Source organism: Hordeum vulgare, chromosome 7H (assembly GCF_904849725.1).
Source record: "Hordeum vulgare subsp. vulgare chromosome 7H, MorexV3_pseudomolecules_assembly, whole genome shotgun sequence".
In the NCBI taxonomy this organism is placed as follows: domain Eukaryota; kingdom Viridiplantae; phylum Streptophyta; class Magnoliopsida; order Poales; family Poaceae; genus Hordeum; species Hordeum vulgare.
Genome location: NC_058524.1, coordinates 523,823,904 through 523,844,914, shown reverse-complemented (window position 1 = coordinate 523,844,914; position 21,011 = coordinate 523,823,904).

Genomic DNA, 21,011 nt, shown 5'->3' with positions numbered 1-21,011 from the left:
GACGAGATTGTACCTGTCGAGATAGAACCCATTGATGTCACTATTCAGCTTGCCAATAGAGATACTATCTGCCCTGTGGGAATTGTTAGGGGTGTTGAAGTCTTGTGTGGTAAAACGAAGTATCCTGTTGATTTCCTCGTTCTTGCTACCACACAAGATAGCTTTTGTCCCATCATATTTGGCAGACCTTTTCTCAATACTGTCAATGCTCATATTGACTGTGAGAAGCAAACTGTCACTTTTGGCTTTGAAGGTGTGTCACATGAGTTCAATTTCTCCAAGTTTGGTAGACAACCTCATGAAAAAGAGTTGCCTAGTAAGGATGAAACTATTGCCTTAGCCTCTATTACCGTGCCTCCTACTGATCCCTTAGAGCAATACTTGCTTGAGCATGAAAATGATATGCATATGGATGAATGGGATGAGATAGATAGAGTTGTCCTAGAACAATATCCTATCCTTAAGAATAATTTGCATGTTGAACTGCTTGGGGATCCACCCCCACCAAAGGGTGATCCTGTGTTCGAGCTTAAACAGTTGCCTGATAATCTTAGGTATGCTTATCTTGATGAAAAAGAGATATATCCTGTTATAATTAGTGCTAGACTCTCAGAGCATGAAGAAAAGAAGTTACTAAAAACTCTGAGGAAGTACCGTGCTGCTATTGGATATACTCTTGATGATCTTAAGGGCATTAGTCCCACTCTATGCCAGCACAAGATTAAAACTGATCCTGATTCCAAACCAGTTGCTGATCATCAACGGAGATTAAATCCTAAGATGAAAGAGGTAGTAATAAAATAAATACTAAAGCTCTTGGAAGCAGGTATTATCTATCCTTTGCTCATAGTGATTGGGTGAGTCTGGTGCATTGCGTCCCTAAGAAGGGAGGTTTTACCGTTGTCCCTAATGATAAGGATGAATTAATCCCACAGAGGATTATTACTGGCTATAGGATGGTGATCCACTTTAGGAAATTGAATAAGGCCACTAGGAAAGATCATTACCTTTTGCCTTTTATCGACCAAATGCTAGAAAAACTGTCTAAACAGACACACTTCTGCTTTCTAGACGGTTATTCTGGTTTCTCCCAAATACTAGTTGCACAATCTGATCAGGAGAAAACCACTTTCACTTGCCCTTTCGGTACCTTTGCTTAAAGACGTATGCCTTTTGGCTTATGTAATGCACCTGCCACCTTTCAAAGATGCATGATGGCTATATTTTCTGACTTTTGTGAAAAGATTGTTGAGGTTTTCATGGATGACTTCTCCGTCTACGGGTCTTCTTTTGATGATTGTCTCAGCAACCTTGATCGAGTCTTGCAGAGATGTAAAGATACCAATATTGTCTTGAATTGGGAGAAGTGCCACTTTATGGTTAATGAAGGCATCGTCTTAGGACATAAAATTTCTGGAAGAGGTATTGAAGTCGATAAGGCTAAGGTTGATGCAATCGAGAAAATGCCATACCCCATGGATATCAAACGTACAAGAAGTTTCCTTGGTCAAGATGGTTTCTGTAGAAGGTTCATTAATGACTTCTCTAAGATTTCTAGGCCTCTTACCAATCTCTTGCAAAAGGATATTCCTTTTGTTTTTGACGATGATTGTGAGGAAGCCTTCGAAATACTTAAGAAGGCCTTGATAACTGCGCCTATTGTTCAACCACCTGATTGGAACTTACCTTTTGAAATCATGTGTGATGCTAGTGATTATGTTGTTGGTGTTATCCTAGGGCAAAGAGTTGATAAGAAGTTGAATGTTATTCACTATGCTAGTAAAACTCTAGACAGTGCCCAAAGAAACTATGCTACTACGGAAAAGGAATTTTTAGCAGTCGTGTTTGCATGTGAAAAGTTCAGGTCTTACATAGTTGATTCAAAACTCACTATTCACACTGATCATGCTGCTATTAAGTACCTAATGGAGAAGAAAGACGCTAAACCTAGACTTATCAGATGGGTTCTCTTGCTACAAGAATTTGATTTGCACGTTGTCGACAGGAAGGGTGCTGATAACCCCGTAGCAGATAACTTGTCTAGGTTGGAGAACGTTCTTGATCACCCACAACCTATTGATGATAGCTTTCCCGATGAGCAATTGAATGTCATCAATTCTTCACGTAGTGCATCGTGGTATGTTGATTATGCAAACTATAGCGTTGCCAAATATATACCACCTAGTTTCACATACCAGCAAAAGAAGAAATTATTCTTTGATTTAAGACATTAGTTCTGGGATGATCCTCACCTTTATAAGGAAGGAGTAGATGGTGTTATTAGACGTTGTGTACCTGAACATGAACAGGGACAGATCCTACAGAAGTGTCACTCTGAGGCCTACGGAGGACACCATGCAGGAGATAGAACTGCACACAAGGTATTGCAATCAGGTTTCTATTGGCCCACTCTCTTCAAGGATGCCCATAAGTTTGTCTTGTCTTGTGACGAATGTCAAAGAATAGGTAATATCGGTAAATGTTAGAAAATGCCTATGAATTATTCACATGTCATTGAACCATTTTTTGTATGGGGCTTTGATTATACTCATATCCTAGTTGCTGTTGATTATGTCACTAAGTGGGTAGAAGCTATCCCCACTAGTAGTGCTCATCACAACACCTCTATCAGGATGCTTAAAGAAGTTATTTTCCCTAGATTTGGAGTCCCTAGATATCTAATGACCGATGGTGGTTCACATTTCATTCATGGTGCTTTCCGTAAAACGCTTGCTAAGTACGATGTCAACCATAGAATTGCGTCTCCCTATCACCCTCAATCCAGTGGTCAAGTAGAGATAAGAAATAGATTAATTAAACTGCTTCTCCAAAAGACTGTCAATAGGTCTAGAAAGAATTGGTCTAAGAAGCTCGATGATGCACTGTGGGTTGCTACGGCGACATAAACCTTTTGTCGTCTCTTCAGCTTGTGTTGGTTTTTCCCTTGAAGAGGAAAGGGTGATGCAGCACAGGAGCAGTAAGTATTTCCCTCAGTTTGAGAACCAAGGTATCAATCCAGTAGGAGAATCGCGTCAAGTCTAGAGTACCTGCACAAACACAAAAGAGCTTGCACCCAACGCTATAAAGGGGTTGTCAATCCCTTCAAGATTGATTGCAAAGTGAGATCTGAAGGCGGAGAGTGCAACGAAGTAAAAAAGCAAGGCTGCAAATATGGTGTGAAGTAGACCCGGGGGCCATAGTGTTCACTAGAGGCTTCTGTCAAAATATAAAATATTACGGTGGGTGAACAAATTACTGTCGAGCAATTGATAGAACCGCGCAAAGTCATGACGATATCTAAGGCAATGATCATACATATAGGCATCACGTCCGAGACAAGTAGACCGATAATTTCTGCATCTAATACTATTACTCCACACATCGACCGCTATCCAGCATGCATGTAGTGTGTTGATTTCATGACGAACGGAGTAACGCCTTAAGCAAGATGACATGATGTAGAGGGATAAACTCAAACAATGATGAAAACCCCATCTTTTTACCCTTGATGGCAACAACACGATGCGTGCCTCGCTACCCCTTCTGTCACTAGGTGAGGTCACCGCACGGCATGAACCCAAAACCAAGCACTTCTCCCATTGCAAGAATCATAGATCAAGCTGGCCAAACAAAACCCACAACTCGAAGAGAATTACAACGATATGAAATCATGCATATAAGAGACCAGAAGAAACTCAAATAAGATTCATGGATAATCTGATCATAAATCCACAATTCATCGGATCTCGACAAACACACCGCAAAGAAGATTACATCGGATAGATCTCCATGAAGATCATGGAGAACTTTGTATTGAAGATCCAAGAGAGAGAAGAAGCCATCTAGCTACTAGTTATGGGCCTGTAGGTCTATGGTGAACTACTCACGCATCATCGGAGAGGTCATGGTGTTGATGAAGAAGCCCTCCGTATCCGAATCCCCCTCCGACACGGCACCAGAACGTGCCCCAGATGGGATCTTGCGGAGACAGAAGCTTGCGGCGGCGGAAAAGTACTTTCGATGATCTCCTGATTTTTCCTTCGATTTTATGGAATATATAGGCGAAAGACATAGGGCAGAGGAGGCTCAGGGAGCCCACAAGCCTGGGAGGCGCGGGCCCCCTGCCGCAGCTAGGGGGCTTGTGGGGTCCCAGGTGACCCTCTGCCTTGGTTCTCAAGTCCCCCGATCGTCTTCTGTTTCAGAAAAAATCTTTTTGGAAGTTTCGTTCCGTTTGGACTCCGTTTAAAATCCTCCTATGAAAAGGGTCAAAAACATGGAAAAAAACAGGAACTCGCACTTGGCACTGAGTTAATAAGTTAGTCCCAAAAAAGATATAAAAGGCATACAAAACATCCAAAGTTTGACAAGATAATAGCATGAAACCATCAAAAATTATAGATACATTGGAGACGTATCATGGGCTTATAGAACTGCCTATAAGATTCCCATGGGCATGTCCCCGTACAAAATGGTGTACGGTAAAGCATGTCATTTACCTCTTGAGCTAGAGCATAAAGCTTATTGGGCAATCAAAGAGCTCAACTTTGATTTCAAACTTTCTGGTGAGAAGAGGTTATTTGATATTAACTTGCTTGATGAATGGAGAACTCGGGCATATGAGAATGCCAAGTTGTTCAAAGAAAAGGTGAAGAGGTGGCATGATAAAAGGATACAAAAGCGTGAGTTCAATGTAGGTGATTATGTCTTGCTATATAATTCTCGTTTAAGATTTTTTGCAGCAAGCTTCTCTCTAAATGGGAAGGTCCCTATATTGTTGAGGAAGTATATCATTCCGGTGCTATCAAAATCAACAACACGGAAGGTAATTTTCCGAGAGTGGTAAATGGGCAGAGAATCAAGCATTATATCTCAGGTACTCCCATAAATGTTGAAAGCAATATTATCAATACCATAACTCCGGAAGAAAACCTAAGGGATATTTATGAGCCTGTTTCAGACTCCTAAAACGAAGAGGTATGTGATTCGGTAAGAAAACAAACTCCAAAACTTTTCCAGTAGGAATTTTTCTCCGTTTTGGAATATTTAGAAAAATAGAAAAATTTGAAGTAGTCCGGAAAGCGCACGAGGAGGCGACAAGCCTGCCACGCGCGGGCCACCCCCTGACCGCACCTGGGGGGCTTGTGTCCACCTCGTTTGCCTCCCGGACTCTGTTTTCTTGCGGAGTACTCCTTCTGGTCGGAAAAAATCATTATATATTCTCCTGTAAGGTTTGACCCTCGTATCACACGAATTTCCTCTGTTTTCGTTTCGAGCCTATTTCTGCTGCAGATCTAGATCGCTATGGCGTCACCAAAAACTCCAAAGGACAAGATCTTCGAGAAGGTCATCAATCCCTACCTCGTGGGAGTGCTGCAACACCCTCAATCTATTGAGATGCGTGAGGGGATGCTGCACATTCGTTATGTTGAGGGTCCCAAGAAGACCAGAAGCGTGGAGGCGAGGCTCGAAGCAATGGAGAAACAAGTCTTCAAGTGCCAAGGGATGGTGGAGCGTGGACTCAACGCCAACCACATGATGATCACGGAATTCGCCAAGAAGCACAAGATCGATGCCAATGACATCGGGAAGCACCTCTCCAGGATCTATGACAGGATTGATCACCTCCAAGCCCAGATTTATGACCTGCACAACCAAAACTGTGAGTATGAGTATAGATTTAAATCAATACGGTTGGCTGCAGATTTGAGGATTCCGGAGACTCATTCATCTTTCCATGATGGAGCACCTATGCCTTGGAAGACGGAGGATCAAACCCATGTTGCAACAACTCCACCACCATCACCTCCAAGGAAGACAACTGAGCATGGGTATGGGCAATCCCCTTGGCTTGTGCCAAGCTTGGGAGAGTTGTCCCGGTATCGTATCACCATCACATCTTTTGCCTTTACCCTTGTTTTAGTTTGTTCCTTTTCAGTTTTATCTTTCTCTAGTAGAATAAAGGTCTTAGTGTTTTAGGCTTGAGTTTTGCTTTGTGTCACCCCTAATGTATTCTAGCTCGTGAGCCATATAATAAAGAGTGTCTTAGTTAAGGGCTTTGCCTCATGCCATGATCAAAAGAATGAGAAAAGAACAAAAGCATGAAAGATCATGCAATGATCTTATGGGAAGTGATGGCTTCACATATAAAAAGAATGATGATTGAAACTTGTTGAGGGTAGACAAATGTAGACCTTGGTCATTGTTTTAATTAATAGGAAGTGATAGAGAAGGACAGGTTCACATATAAATATATCATCTTGGACACCATCTATGACCGTGAACACTCACTAAACTATTGCATGCTTAGAAGTAGATGTTGGACAAGGAAGACAACATAATGAATTGTGTTTGCTTGGTTCCGAACAATGTTATATGATTAGAGATCCCTTAGCATGTGACGATTGCTTCCACCTCATATTAGCCAAAACTCCCGCACCAAGTAGAGATACTACTTGTGCATCCATAAACCTTCAACCCAGTTTTGCCATGAGAGTCCACCATACATACCTATGGAGTGTAAGATCCTTCAAGTAAGTTGTCATCGGTGCAAGAAATAAAAAATTGCTCCCTAAATATGTAGGATCTATTAGTGTGTGGAAAATAAGCTTTGAACGAACCTGTGATGAGGAAGACATAAAAGCGACAGACTGCATAATAAAGTTCTTTATCACAGGAGGCAGTATAAAGTGATGTTCCTCCAAACTAAGAGGACACGCATCCAAACCTCAAAAGCGCATGACAACCTCTGCTTCCCTCTGCGAAGGGCCTATCTTGTACCTTTACTTTTATCCCCTGAAAGAGTCATGGTGATCTTCACCAATTCCTTATCTCGCCTTTATCTTGGCTAACGTCATATGCTAGGGAAAGATCTATATTCATATGTGAACTTGGAGGTAAGCATACATGGATTATTATTGTTGACATTACCCTTGAGGTAAATGGTTGGGAGGCGAAACTATAAGCCCCTATCTTTCTCTATGTCCAACTGAAACTTTGATCTCATGAGTACCACGTGAGTTGTAGAAATTGTAGAGAACGAAAGATGATTGAGTATGTGGATTTGCTTTACAAGATCTTATTTGACTCTTTCTGATGTTGTGATAAATTGCAATTGCTTCAATGACTAAAGGCTATCGGTTGTTAATTCTCGGTAATGTTATTGATCCATGCTTTACTTTGTGAAGGAATTTTCACTTTAGCATAAGAGATGATATGATGATATTGTTGTTCTGACAAAGATCATGATGCATGCATGTTCGTATCTTGTTTTGTCGACACCTCTCTCTCTAAACATGTGGGCCTATTTATTGATCTTGGCTTTCGCTTGAGGACAAGTGAGGTCTAAGCTTGGCGGAGTTGATACGTCCATTTTGCATCATGCTTTCTGCTGCGGCAACAAAAGTCCTTCCCTGGCGCGTAGGAATTCTTCTTGTTACTTCTCTAGTTTGCGTCGGTTTTTCCCTTGAAGAGGAAAGGGTGATGCAGCACAGGAGCAGAAAGTATTTCCCTCAGTTTGAGAACCAAGGTATCGAACCAAAAGGAGGGCCTCGTCAAGTCCAAAGTACCTGCGCAAAAACAAACAAGCTTGCACCCAACGCTTCAAAGGGGTTGTCAATCCCTTCAAGATTGTTTGCAAAGGTGAGATGTGAAGGGGGAAACTGCAACGAAGTGAAAAGTGTAAGGCTGAAAATATGGTGTGGAGTAGACCCTGGGGGCCATAGTGTTCACTAGAGGCTTCACTCAAAATAGCAAATATTATGGTGGGTGAACAAATTACTGTCGAGCAATTGATAGAACCGCGCAAAGTCATGACGATATATAAGGCAATGATCTAGCATATAGGCATCACGTCTGAGACAAGTAGACTGATACTTTCTTCATCTACTACTATTACTCCACACATCGACCGCTATCCAGCATGCATCTAGTGTATTGAGTTCATGACAAACAGAGTAACGCTTTAAGCAAGATGACATGATGTAGAGGGATAATCTCAAACCAATGATGAAAATCCCATCTTTTTACCCTTGATGTCAACAACACGATACATGCCTCGCTACCCCTTCTGTCACTGGGTGAGGTCACCGCACGGTATGAACCCAAAACCAAGCACTTCTCCCATTGCAAGAATCATAGATCTAGTTGGCCAAACAAAACCCAACACTCGAAGAGAATTACAAGGATATGAAATCATGCATAAGAGATATCAGAAGAAACTCAAATAAGATTCATAGATAATCTGATCATAAATCCACAATTCATCGGATCTCGACAAACACACCGCAAAAGAAGATTACATCGGATAGATCTCCATGAAGATCATGGAGAACTTTGTATTGAAGATCCAAGAGAGAGAAGAATCCATCTAGTTACTAGCTATGGACCCGTAGGTCTATTGTGAACTACTCACGCATCGTCGGAGAGGTCATGGTGTTGATGGAGAAGCCTTTCGTGTCCGAATCCCCCCTCCGGCAGGGCACCAGGACGTGCCCCAGATGGGATCTTGCGGAGCCAGAAGCTTGCGGCGGCGGAAAAGTGATTACGATGCTCCCCTTCTTTTTCGGGAATATTTGGGAATTTATAGGCGCAAGATCTAGGTCAGGGGACCTCCAGGGGGCCCACAAGCCTGCATGGCGCGGCCCCCTGGCCGCAGGGTGGGGGCTTGTGGGGCCCCTGGGGATCTTCTTGCTTGGCCCCCAAGCTCTCCGATCTTCTTCCGTTCCAGAAAAAATATTTTCGGGGATTTTCTTCCGTTTGGACTCCGTTTCAAAATCTCCTCTCAAAGGGGTCAAAAACATGGAAAAACGGGAACTGGCACTTGGCTCTGAGTTAATAAGTTAGTCCCAGAAAATAAATAAAAGACATGCAAAACATCCAAAGTTTGACAAGATAATAGCATGAAACCATCAAAAATTATAGATACGTTGGAGACGTATCATGCATCCCCAAGCTTAACTCCTGCTCGTCCTCGAGTAGGGAAGTGATAAAGAATGAATTTTTGATGTGGAATGCTACCTAGCATAGTTGTCCTTTGCAACTTCTTTCACGTGGCATGAATATTCAGATACGTACGATTCGAAACAATAGTTTGCTATTGACATGAAAACAGTAATTCTTCAAGCAAACTAGCAAAGTAATCATGAACTTTCAAAATAACAAGGTCAACGAAAGTTATCCCTACAAAATCATATAGTCTGTCTATGCTCCATCATCCTCACACAACTAATGTAAATCATGCACAACCCCGGAATTGGCCAAGTAATTGTTTTCGCACTCTTACTTTCTCAAACTTTGTATAACTATCACGCAATACATGAGCGCGAGCCATGGATATAGCACTATAGGTGGAATAGAGTGTGGTGGTGGTTGTGAGACAAAAAGGAGGAGATGGTAACATTGACTCGGCGTATCAATAGGCTATGGAGATGCCCATTAATAGATATCAACATGAATGAGTAGGGATTGCCATACAAGAGATGCACTAGAGCTATAAGTATGTGAAAGCTCAAGGGAAAACTAGTGGGTGTGCATCCAACTTGCTTGCTCACGAAGACCTAGGGCAATTTTGAGGAAGCCCATCACTGGAATATACAAGCCAAGTTATAAAATGAAGATTCCCACTAGCATATGGTAGTCTCAATCATGAAGAACATGGTGCTATTATGTAGCACAAGTTTGGAAAAAGATAGTAGCATTGTCCCTTCTCTCTTTTTCTCTCATTTCTTTTTTCTATTTGGGCTCTTAGGCCTCTTTTTTTTCTTTTCTCTCGTTTTTTTGTCTTTGGGCTCTTTGGCTTTTTTCCTCACATGGGACAATGCTCTAATAATGATGATCATCACACTTTTAGTTACTAAAGCTCAAAAATCACAATGATGATGACTCCATAGGTAATGCCTCTGGCAGTGTACCGGGATGTGCAACGATCTAGTATGATCATCCAATGGCAATATGAAAGTGACGGCACAAGTCGTGAGACGGAACGGTGGTAGTAGCATGGCAATATATCTCAGAATGGCTATGAAATGCCATAGTAGGTAGGTATGGTGGCTGTTTTGAGGAAGGAATTTGGTGGGTTTGTGCACCGGCGAGAATTGTGCGGCGCTAGAGAGGCGAGCAAAGTTGGAAGGTGAAAGTGCATCTATACCATGGACTCAACATTAGTCATAAAGAACTCACATACTTGTTGCGAAAGTTTTTATTAGTAATCGAAACAAAGTGTTAACCGCATACTCCGAGGGGAAGGGTTGGTAGGTGTAAACCATCGCGCGATCCCGACCTCAACACAAAGGATGAAAATCAATAGATCAATTATGCTCCGACTTCCTAACATAGCGGTTCACCATACGTGCATGCTACGGGAATCACTAACTTCAACACAAGTATTTATAGATTCACAACACCCTACTAACATAGCTTTTAATATTACTGAATCCGTGTCTCAAAACTAATTTAGAGGAATCGAAACTTCTCTTTCTACTCAATGCACATGAAGATGGAGGTTTTTGCATCCTCTTTGGGTACCCAGCACATGGGACTTCTTTCATAGCATAAGCCAACTACCAAATCACGCACCGTCGTGCTCTAAATATATAAGTGAAGCACAAGAGCAAAAGTATCTAGCTCAAAAGATATAAGTGAAGCACTAGAGCAGAAGTATCTAGCTCAAAAGATATAAGTGAAGCACTACGAGCATTCTAGCAAAATCACGATGAGTGTATGTCTCTCTCTCTCTCTCAAAAAGGTGTGCAGCAAGGATGATTGTGACACAACAAAAATAAAAAACTCCTATGATACAAGACGCTCCAAACAAAACACATATCATGTGGTGAATAAAAATATAGCTCCAACTAATGTTACTGATGGATTGAAGACGAAAGAGGGGATGCCTTCCCGGGGCATCCCCAAGCTTAGGCTTTCTGGTGTCCTTGAATTTGGCTTGGGGTGCCTTGGGCATCCCCAAGCTTGAGTTCTTTCCACTCCTTATCTCTTTGTCCATGAGAACGTCACCCAAAACTTCAAAACTTCACAACACAAAATTTAAACAGAAACTTGTGATAACATTAGTACAAGAAAACAAACTACCACTTCTATTGGTACTGTAGCAAACTTTAATTCTATCTATATTGATGATGGGCTACTGTATTATCACTTTTCCATGGCTAGTACCCCCCGATACTAACCATAGTTTCATAAACACAAGCAACCAACTCAATAAAAACAGAATCTATCAAAAACAGACCAGTCTGTAGCAATCTGTATACTTCGTATACTTCTCGTACCTCAAAAAATCTAAACAATTACGAAGGTCTAGGGAAAAAGCATATAAATCAGCACAAGAAGAATCAACTCAAAATCTCTTTCTGAATAAAAATGAAAAATCATCTCGTGAGCGAAAATTTTATGTCTTTTTCCAGCAAGATCAAACAACCATTACCAAGACCAATCATAAAGGTTTTGCTTGGCTCAAACACAAAAAGAAACACAAAAAACACAATCACAACAGAATTGTGAAAGTGTGGATGCAACAAAACAGAAAGAAAATAAATAAATTCATTGGGTTGCCTCCCAACAAGCGCTATTGTTTAACGCCCTTAGCTAGGCATAGAAGCGATAGAATCACGTATCGTCGTCTTTGGTGCTCAAACCATAAGTAGCCCTCATCATGGATTCATAAGGCAATCTTATTTTATTTCTAGGAAAGTGTTCCATGCCCTTCCTTAAAGGAAATTGAAATCTAATATTCCCTTCCTTCATATCGATGATAGCACCGATAGTCCTTAGGAAAGGTCTACCAAGAACAATAGGGCATGTAGGATTGCAATCAATGTCAAGCACAATAAAATCCACAGGTACATAGTTCCTATTTGCAATAATAAGAACATCATTGACCCTTCCCATGGGTTTCTTAATAGTAGAATCAGCAAGATGCAAATTAAGAGAACACTCTTCAATCTCATTAAAACCCATAATATCACATAAAGACTTTGGAATCGCAGAAACACTAGCACCCAAATCACACAAAGCATTGCACTCATAGTTTTTGATTTTGATTTTGATGGTAGGTTCCCACTCATCATGAAGCTTTCTAGGGATAGAGACTTCCAATTCAAGTTTCTCTTCAAGAGCTTTTATCATAGCTTCGATGATATGATCGGTAAAGGCTTTGTTTTGGCTATAAGCGTGCAGAGAGTTTAACATGGATTGCATAAAAGAAATGCATTCAATCAAGGAGCAACTATCATAATTGAATTCCTTGAAATCCACGGTAGTAACTTCATTACTACTCAAAGTTTTAACGTCTTCCACTCCACTTTAAATGCTTTTAGCATCAAGATAGATGGACTTCGAATCATTGGGGCACTTTTCAACCAAAGTGGATTCGTATCCAGCCCCATAATTATTAGGTTTGACAAAAGAAAACAAAGATTCAATGGGAGTCACACCAAGCACTTTAAGATCTTCGTGATTCTCATCACGAGAACACGCCTTTTTAAGCCATTCATGTCTAGCACGAATTTGGGCGGTTCTTTCTTGGCTCTCAATAATGGAAACACGCATAGCTTTCAAAGTTTCATCCATGTTGATTTTGGGACGAGCACATATAACTTTCAAAGCATCAACATCACAAGAAGTCCTATCAACGCTCTTAGCCAAATCGTCAATTTTGAGTAGTTTTTCCTCTATGGACGCATTGAAAATATTTTGAGAGTTGATGAACTCTTTGAGATTACTCTCTAGATCAGAGGGTAATCTATTGTAATTTCCATGGGTATTGTTGTAGGACTTGCCAAAGTTATTCGAGGAGTTACTAGGAAAAGGCCTAGGAACATAGTTTCCCCTAAAAGCGTTGTTGTTGCCAAAGTTATTCCTGCCAACAAAGTTTACGTCCAAGCTAGCGTTGCTACTCTCAATCAAAGAAGACAAAGGCAAATCATTAGGATCCAAAGGAGCACTTCTACTAGCAACCAAATTCATTAACTCATCCATCTTAGCACTCAACGAGTTAATTTCTTCTATAGCATGTACCTTCTTACTAGTAGGTGACCTTTCAGTGTGCAACTGAGAATAGTTCGTCATGATGTTGTCTAAGAGCTTTGTGGCTTCTTCTAACGTGATTTCCATGAATGTTCACCTGAGGCGGAGTCCAAGATATTTCTAGAAGCGAAACTCAGGCCAGCGTAAAAGATTTGAATAATCATCCAAAGACTCAAGCCATGAGTGGGACAATTTCTAATCATTAATTTCATTCTCTCCCAAGCTTGTGCAATATGTTCATGATCAAGTTGCTTTAAATTCATGATATCATTACGGAGGGAGATGATCTTAGCCGGCAGAAAATACTTGGATATATAAGCATCTTTGCACTTATCCCAAGAATCGATATTATTTTTGGGCAAAGAAGAAAACCAAGTTTTTGCGCGATCTCGCAACGAGAAAGGAAAAAAGCTTCAATTTAATCATGTCATTATCCACATCTATTTTATTTTGCATATCGCAAAGCTCAATGAAGGTATTGAGATGGGATGCGGCATCTTCACTAGGAAGGCCAGAGAATTGCTCTTTCATAACAAGATACAGCAAAGCAGCATTGATTTCGTATGACTCCGCACTAGTGGCGGGAGCAATAGGAGTACTACTAAAATCATTATTATTAGTATTCGAGAAGTCACAAAGCTTGGTGTTTTTGTTCATGGTGACTTTAGCAAGCAAGCAAGCACACGAGCAAACAAAAAATGGGCGAGAAAAAGGGCGAACGAAAAGGCGAACGAAAAAGGCAAATTGGTGAAGTGGGGGAGAGGAAAACGAGAGGCAACTGGCAAACAAAGTAAATGCAAGAAATAAGTTTGCGACACTTACTTGGATGAGTTCTTGACTTGATCTTCCTCCCCGGCAACGGCGCCAGAAATTCTTCTGCTGCGGCAACAAATGTCCTTCCCTGGCGCGTAGGAATTCTTCTTGTTACTTCTCTAGTTTGCGTCGGTTTTTCCCTTGAAGAGGAAAGGGTGATGCAGCACAGGAGCAGTAAGTATTTGCCTCAGTTTGAGAACCAAGGTATCGAACCAATAGGAGGGCCTCGTCAAGGCCAAAGTTCCTGCGCAAAAACAAACAAGCTTGCACCCAACGCTTCAAAGGGGTTGTCAATCCCTTCAAGCTTGTTTGCAAAAGTGAGATCTGAAGGCGGAAAGTGCAACAAAGTGAAAAGTGTAAGGCTGAAAATATGGTTTGGAGTAGACCCTGGGGGCCATAGTGTTCACTAGAGGCTTCTCTCAAAATAGAAAATATTACGGTGGGTGAACAAATTACTGTCGCGCAATTGATAGAACCGTGCAAAGTCATGACGATATCTAAGGCAATGATCTAGCCTATAGGCATCACGTCCGAGACAAGTAGACCGATACTTTCTGCATCTACTACTATTACTCCACACATCGACTGCTATCCAGCATGCATCTAGTGTATTGAGTTCATGACGAACAGAGTAACGCTTTAAGCAAGATGACATGATGTAGAGGGATAATCTCAAACCAATGATGAAACCCCCATCTTTATACCCTTGATGGCAACAACACGATACGTACCTCGCTACCCCTTCTGTCACTGGGTGAGGTCACCGCATGGTATGAACCCAAAACCAAGCACTTCTCCCATTGCAAGAATCATAGATCTAGTTGGCCAAACAAAACGCACAACTCGAAGAGAATTACAAGGATATGAAATCATGCATAAGAGAGATCAGAAGAAACTCAAATAAGATTCATAGATAATCTGATCGTAAATCCACAATTCATCGGATCTCGACAAACACACCGCAAAAGAAGATTACATCGGATAGATCTCCATGAAGATCATGGAGAACTTTGTATTGAAGATCCAAGAGAGAGAAGAATACATCTAGTTACTAGCTATGGACCCGTAGGTCTATGGTGAACTACTCACGCATCGTCGGAGAGGTCATGGTGTTGATGGAGAAGCCTTCCGTGTCCGAATCCCCCCTCCCGCAGGGCACCAGGACGTGCCCCAGATGGGATCTTGCGGAGACAGAAGCTTGCGGCGTCGGAAAAGTAATTACGATGCTCCCCTTTTTTTTGGGAATATTTGGGAATTTATAGGCGCAAGATCTAGGTCAGGGGATCTCCATGGGGGCCACAAGCCTGCATGGCGTGGCCCCCCTGGCCGCGGGGTGGGGGCTTGTGGGGCCCCTGGGGCTCTTCTTGCTTGGCCCCCAATCTCTCCGATCTTCATCCGTTCCACAAAAAATCTTTTCGGGGATTTTCTTCCGTTTGGACTCCGTTTCAAAATCTCCTCTGAAAGGGGTCAAAGACATGGAAAAAACGGGAACTGGCACTTGGCACTGAGTTAATAAGTTAGTCCCAGAAAATAAATAAAAGGCATGCAAAACATCCAAAGTTTGACAAGATAATAGAATGGGACCATCAAAAATTATAGATACGTTAGAGACGTATCAAGTATCCCCAAGCTTAACTCCTGCTCGTCCTCGAGTAGGGAAGTGATAAAGAATGAATTTTTGATCTGGAATGCTACCTAGCATTGTTGTCCTTTGCAACTTCTTTCACGTGGCATGAATATTCAGATCCGTACGATTCGAAACAATAGTTTGCTATTGACATGAAAACAGTAATACTTCAAGCAAACTAGCAAAGTAATCATGAACTTTCAAAATAACAAGGCCAAAGAAAGTTATCCCTACAAAATCATATAGTCTGGCTATGCTCCATCATCCTCACACAACTAATGTAAATCATGCACAACCCCGGAATTGGCCAAGTAATTGTTTTCGCACTCTTACTTTCTCAAACTTTTTATAACTATCACGTAATACATGAGCGCGAGCCATGGATATAGCACTATAGGTGGAATAGAGTGTGGTGGTGGTTGTGAGACAAGAAGGAGGAGATGGTCACATTGACTCGGCGTATCAATAGGCTATGGAGATGCCCATTAATAGATATCAACGTGAATGAGTAGGGATTTCCATACAAGAGATGCACTTGAGCTATAAGTATGTGAAAGCTCGAGGGAAAACTAGTGGGAGTGCATCCAACTTGCTTGCTCACGGAGACCTAGGGCAATTTTGAGGAAGCCCATCATTGGAATATACAAGCCAAGTTATAAAACGAAGATTCCCACTAGCATATGGTAGTGACAAAGCAAGAAGCTCTCAATCATGAAGAACATGGTGCTATTATGAAGCACAAGTGTGGAAAAAGATAGTAGCATTGTCCCTTCTCTCTTTTTCTCTTATTTCTTTTTTTTATTTGGGCTGTTAGGCCTCTTTTTTTTCTTTTCTCTTTTTTTTTTGTTTTTGCGCTCTTTGGTTTTTTTTCTCACATGGGACAATGGTCTAATAATGATGATCATCGCACTTTTAGTTACTCAAAGCTCAAAAATCACAATGATGATGACTCCATAGGTAATGCCTCCGGCAGTGTACCGGGATGTGCAACGATCTAGTATGATCATGCAATGGCAATATGAAAGTGATGGCACAAGTCATGAGACGGAATGGTGGTAGTTGCATGGCATTATATCTCGGAATGGCTATGAAAATGCCATAGTAGGTAGGTATGGTGGCTGTTTTGAGGAAGGAATTTGGTGGGTTTGTGCACCGGCGAGATTTGCGCGGTGCTAGAGAGGCTAGCAAAGGTGGAAGGTGAAAGTGCATCTATACCAGCATCCCCTTATTTTTTGGGGAATCTTTGGGAATTTATAGGCGCAAGATCTAGGTCAGGGGACCTCCACGGGGCCCACAAGCCTGCATGGCGCGCCCCCCTGGCCGCGGGGTGGGGGCTTGTGGGGCCCCTGGGGTTCTTCTACCTTGGCCCCCAAGCTCTCCGATCTTCTTCCGTTCCAGAAAAAATCTTTTCGGGGATTTTCTTCCGTTTGGACTCCGTTTCAAAATCTCCTCTGAAAGGGGTCAAAAACATGGAAAAACAGGAACTAGCACTTGGCACTGAGTTAATAAGTTAGTCCCAGAAAATAAATAAAAGGCATGCAAAACATCCAAAGTTTGACAAGATAATAGCATGAAACCATCAAAAATTATAGATACTTTGGAGACGTATCACTTTCATGTTGATATTTATCGCTTTTTGGGCTGTTATTACACTTCATGGTACAATACTTATGCCTTTTCTCTCTTATTTTGCAAGGATTACATGAAGAGGGAGAATGTCGGCAGCTGTAATTCTGGCCTGAAAAAGGTGCAAGTTTGAGATACCTATTCTACGCAACTCCAAAAGCCGTGGAAATCAACGTGGATTTTTTTGGGATTTATAAAAAATACTGGGCCGAAGAAGTACGAGAGGGGCGCTAGCAGGAGGCCACAAGCGTGCTAGGCGCGGCCCCCGTGGCCGCGCCTAGGGGCTTGTGAGCTCCCTGCTGGCCCACTGCCCCCCCCTCTTTTACTACAAGAAGGGTTTCGGTTTGGAAAAAATCAAGAGGAGGCTTTTCGGAGGATTCACCGCCGCCACGAGGCGGAACTTGAGAAGAACCAATCTAGAGCTCCGGCAGGACGATCCTGCCGGGGAAACTTCCCTCCCGGAGGGGGAAATCGTCGCCATCGTGATCACCAACACTCCTCTCATTAGAGGGGCCTCGTCACCATCAACATCTTCATCAGCACCATCTCATCTCCAAACCCTAGTTCATCACTTGTAACCAATCTCCGTCTCGCGACTCCGATTGGTACTTGTAAGGTTGCTAGTAGTGTTAATTACTCTTTGTAGTTGATGCTAGTTGGATCACTTGGTGGAAGAGTTTATGTTCAGATCTTTGATGCTACTCCTTACCTCTCTGGTCATGAATATGATTATGCTTTGTGAGTAGTTACTTTTGTTCCTGAGGACATGGGATAAGTCATGCTATAAGTAGTCATGTGAATTTGGTATTCATTCGGTAATTTGATGTGATGTATGTTGTTTTTCCTCTAGTTGTGTTATGTGAACGTCGACTACATAACACTTCACCATTATTTGGGCCTAGAGGAAGGCATTTGGAAGTAGTAAGTAGATGATGGGTTGCTAGAGTGACAGAAGCTTAAACCCTAGTTTATGTGTTGCTTCATAAGGGGCTGATTTGGATCCACTAGTTTAATGATATGATTAGACTTTGTCTTAATTCTTCTTTCATAGTTGTGGATGCTTGCGAGAGGGGTTAATCATAAGTGGGATGCTTGTCCATGTAAGGGCAGTACCCAAGCGCCGGTCCACCCACATATCAAACTATCAAAGTAACGAAGGCGAATCATATGAACATGATGAAAACTAGCTTGACAGAAATTCCCATGTGTCCTCGGGAGCGTGTTACCTCCTATAAGACTTTGTCCACGCTTGTCCCTTGCTACAAAAGGGATTGGGCCACTTTGCTGCACCATTGTTACTTTTGTTACTTGCTACTTGCTACGAATCATCTCACCACACAACTACTTGTTACCGATAATTTCAGTGCTTGCACAGAATACCTTGCTGAAAACCACTTGTTAGATCCTTCTGCTCCTCGTTGGATTCGACACTCTTACTTATCGAAAGGACTATGATCGATCCCCTATACTTGTGGGTCATCAGTGCTATCATTGACATGAAAGAGGGAATTATTAAATTCCAATTTCTCTTGAAAAGGGAATGGAACACTTCCCTAGAAAGAAGATTAAGTTACCTTATGAGTCTGTTACACGGGCAAGTTATTCTTTTGGAGTTGATAATACTTGATCTTCTTGCATTGTGCCTAGCTCAAAGGCATAAAAAAGCGCTTGTTGGGAGGCAACCCAATTTGTTTTTACTTTCTGTTTTAGTGGTCTTGATGTGTGTTACTACTGTAGCAACATCATTGTATCTTTATTTTTAAGCTTTGTGCCAAGTTATAGTCTTTGATTGTAAGAAAGTTCAAGAATTGTGACATGTTGTCCAGAAACAGATTATGTCTGCTTGACAGAAAAATTCACCAAAAATCACCAGTTCATCTTTTTTATCTGATTGTTTATGAAAGAATTCTCTATATAATTGTCTTACTGGAATTTGTTCTGAGTTTTTTGATTTGAGTTGCAGAAGTACCCCGAATAAATTATTTACTACATGATGTTCTGTTTTTCACAGATTCTGTCATGCTTTGTGTTTTCATTGTTTTGTGAATCCTAAGCTTGCTTTTTATTTGCAAAAACCTTTTCGAAATCATGAGAAGCAGTAGATTTTCATGAAAATATTTATTTCCAGCGGGTATTGAATTATTTTATTAAGGGAACTAACCACTCTAATCAGCTTATGATGAGTTTTGTATGAAGGGAGTTTTTAAGTATGCGATGGTAGAGATGATGAAAGAAGATGCAGGAGTGTCAAACGCTCAAGCTTGGGGATTCTCCCATGCATCCTAAGAAATATTCAAGGAGACTCAAGCGTCTAAGCTTGGGGATGCCCCCGTGCATCCCCTCCTCTATCAACAATCATCACTTCGTCCATCTCCATGCTATATTTTTATCACTTCATATGATATGTGCTATGCTTGGAGCGCCCCGCTATTTTCTTTTTAGTTAGTTTTAGTTTTTCTTGTTGTTCATAACAAGTCGGAACCTGGCCTACCTTGTTTGGAAGAGATACACGCTCCATTCTACTCTAGAACACAACATAGCTTTTCATGCTTATCCTTTTTGTGTGTTCTTCATCTTTTCGTAGCTACTATCATGCTTAGATCTTAGTTTTCATGCTTATCCTTTTAAGATCTATTATTTAGGTTGATTTTGGAACTCTCTTGATTTTTCATGCTTATCTTGTTTAGAGAGTTGGATCGTTGCACAGAGTTGTGTGTCTTGCATGAGGAGGTAACTGAGGCTGCTATTTAAGTATATTAGTAACTTGCAATAGTTTTGAGGTATTGATTTGAGTAATGTTTGGACTATTGGTGCCAAGAGCTTGAGCCTATTAGTGATAGGTGTCGTATTTTGGGAAATCCGTGTGTTTTTCAAAAACTAAAAAATAGTTGAGAACTCTAGCTACTAAATTGATCGCTAACCTCTGGAGGGGTTGGAATATATAGAGTACCCTCGCGTTACCATGAGTCGAGGATGCGCAAGGATAACCAAACCCCCAAACATTCATCCTCGGAGTACTTCTCTCTTTGTGAATTTCCTAACTAGATAGAGAGTTATCGATAATAAGTGTATGAGTTCTTCGGACTAATGTGAGTATTTGATTGTTGGCACTTCCACCATCCATATTTTGCTAGCCTCTTCGGTACCGTGCATTGCCCTTTCTCACATTGAGAGTTGGTGAAAACTCCGCCGGTGCATCCAAACCCATGACATGATACGCTCTGTCATACATAAGCCTCATTATATCTTTCCTCAAAACAGCCACCATACCTACCTACCTATTAAGGCATTTAATAGCCTTTCCGAGATACATTGCCATGCAACATCCATCATCTCATGACTTGATCTTCATGTCATACATGTTTTTGCTTGATCATAGAGTCGCATGCTACTTGGGCCTTGCCCTCATTACTGCTACATGACGCGCTAGTATCATTGCATATCCTGCTACACTGGCAGAGGCATACATTTGCATACATCATGATAGTTTTCACTTGTATTTATGTTGATTACTTCTTATAAAGTGTGATGATTTTTCTTTCTATTCATGTAAAACATAGAGTGTTGCCCTTAAGTGAGGAAAAGATCCCAAAGTGAACAAAACAGAAGATCCCAAAGAGGACAAATGATAGAAAAAAGAAAGAGCCAAAGACGCCACAAAAAAATTAAAAAAATAGAAAAAGAAAAAGGAAAAAAAAGAAATAAAAAGGGAGAAGGGGGCAACACTACTATTCCTTTTGAAAGATCCACACTCGTACTCCATTACTACATTGGTACAACATAGAGATTATCATTCACGCATAACTATGTGGGGACCCTTACTCTATAGAACTTGGTTTGCATATTCCAATGATGAGCCTCCTCAAAAGAGCTCTAGGTCTTCATGAGCAAACAAGTTGGATGCACCCCC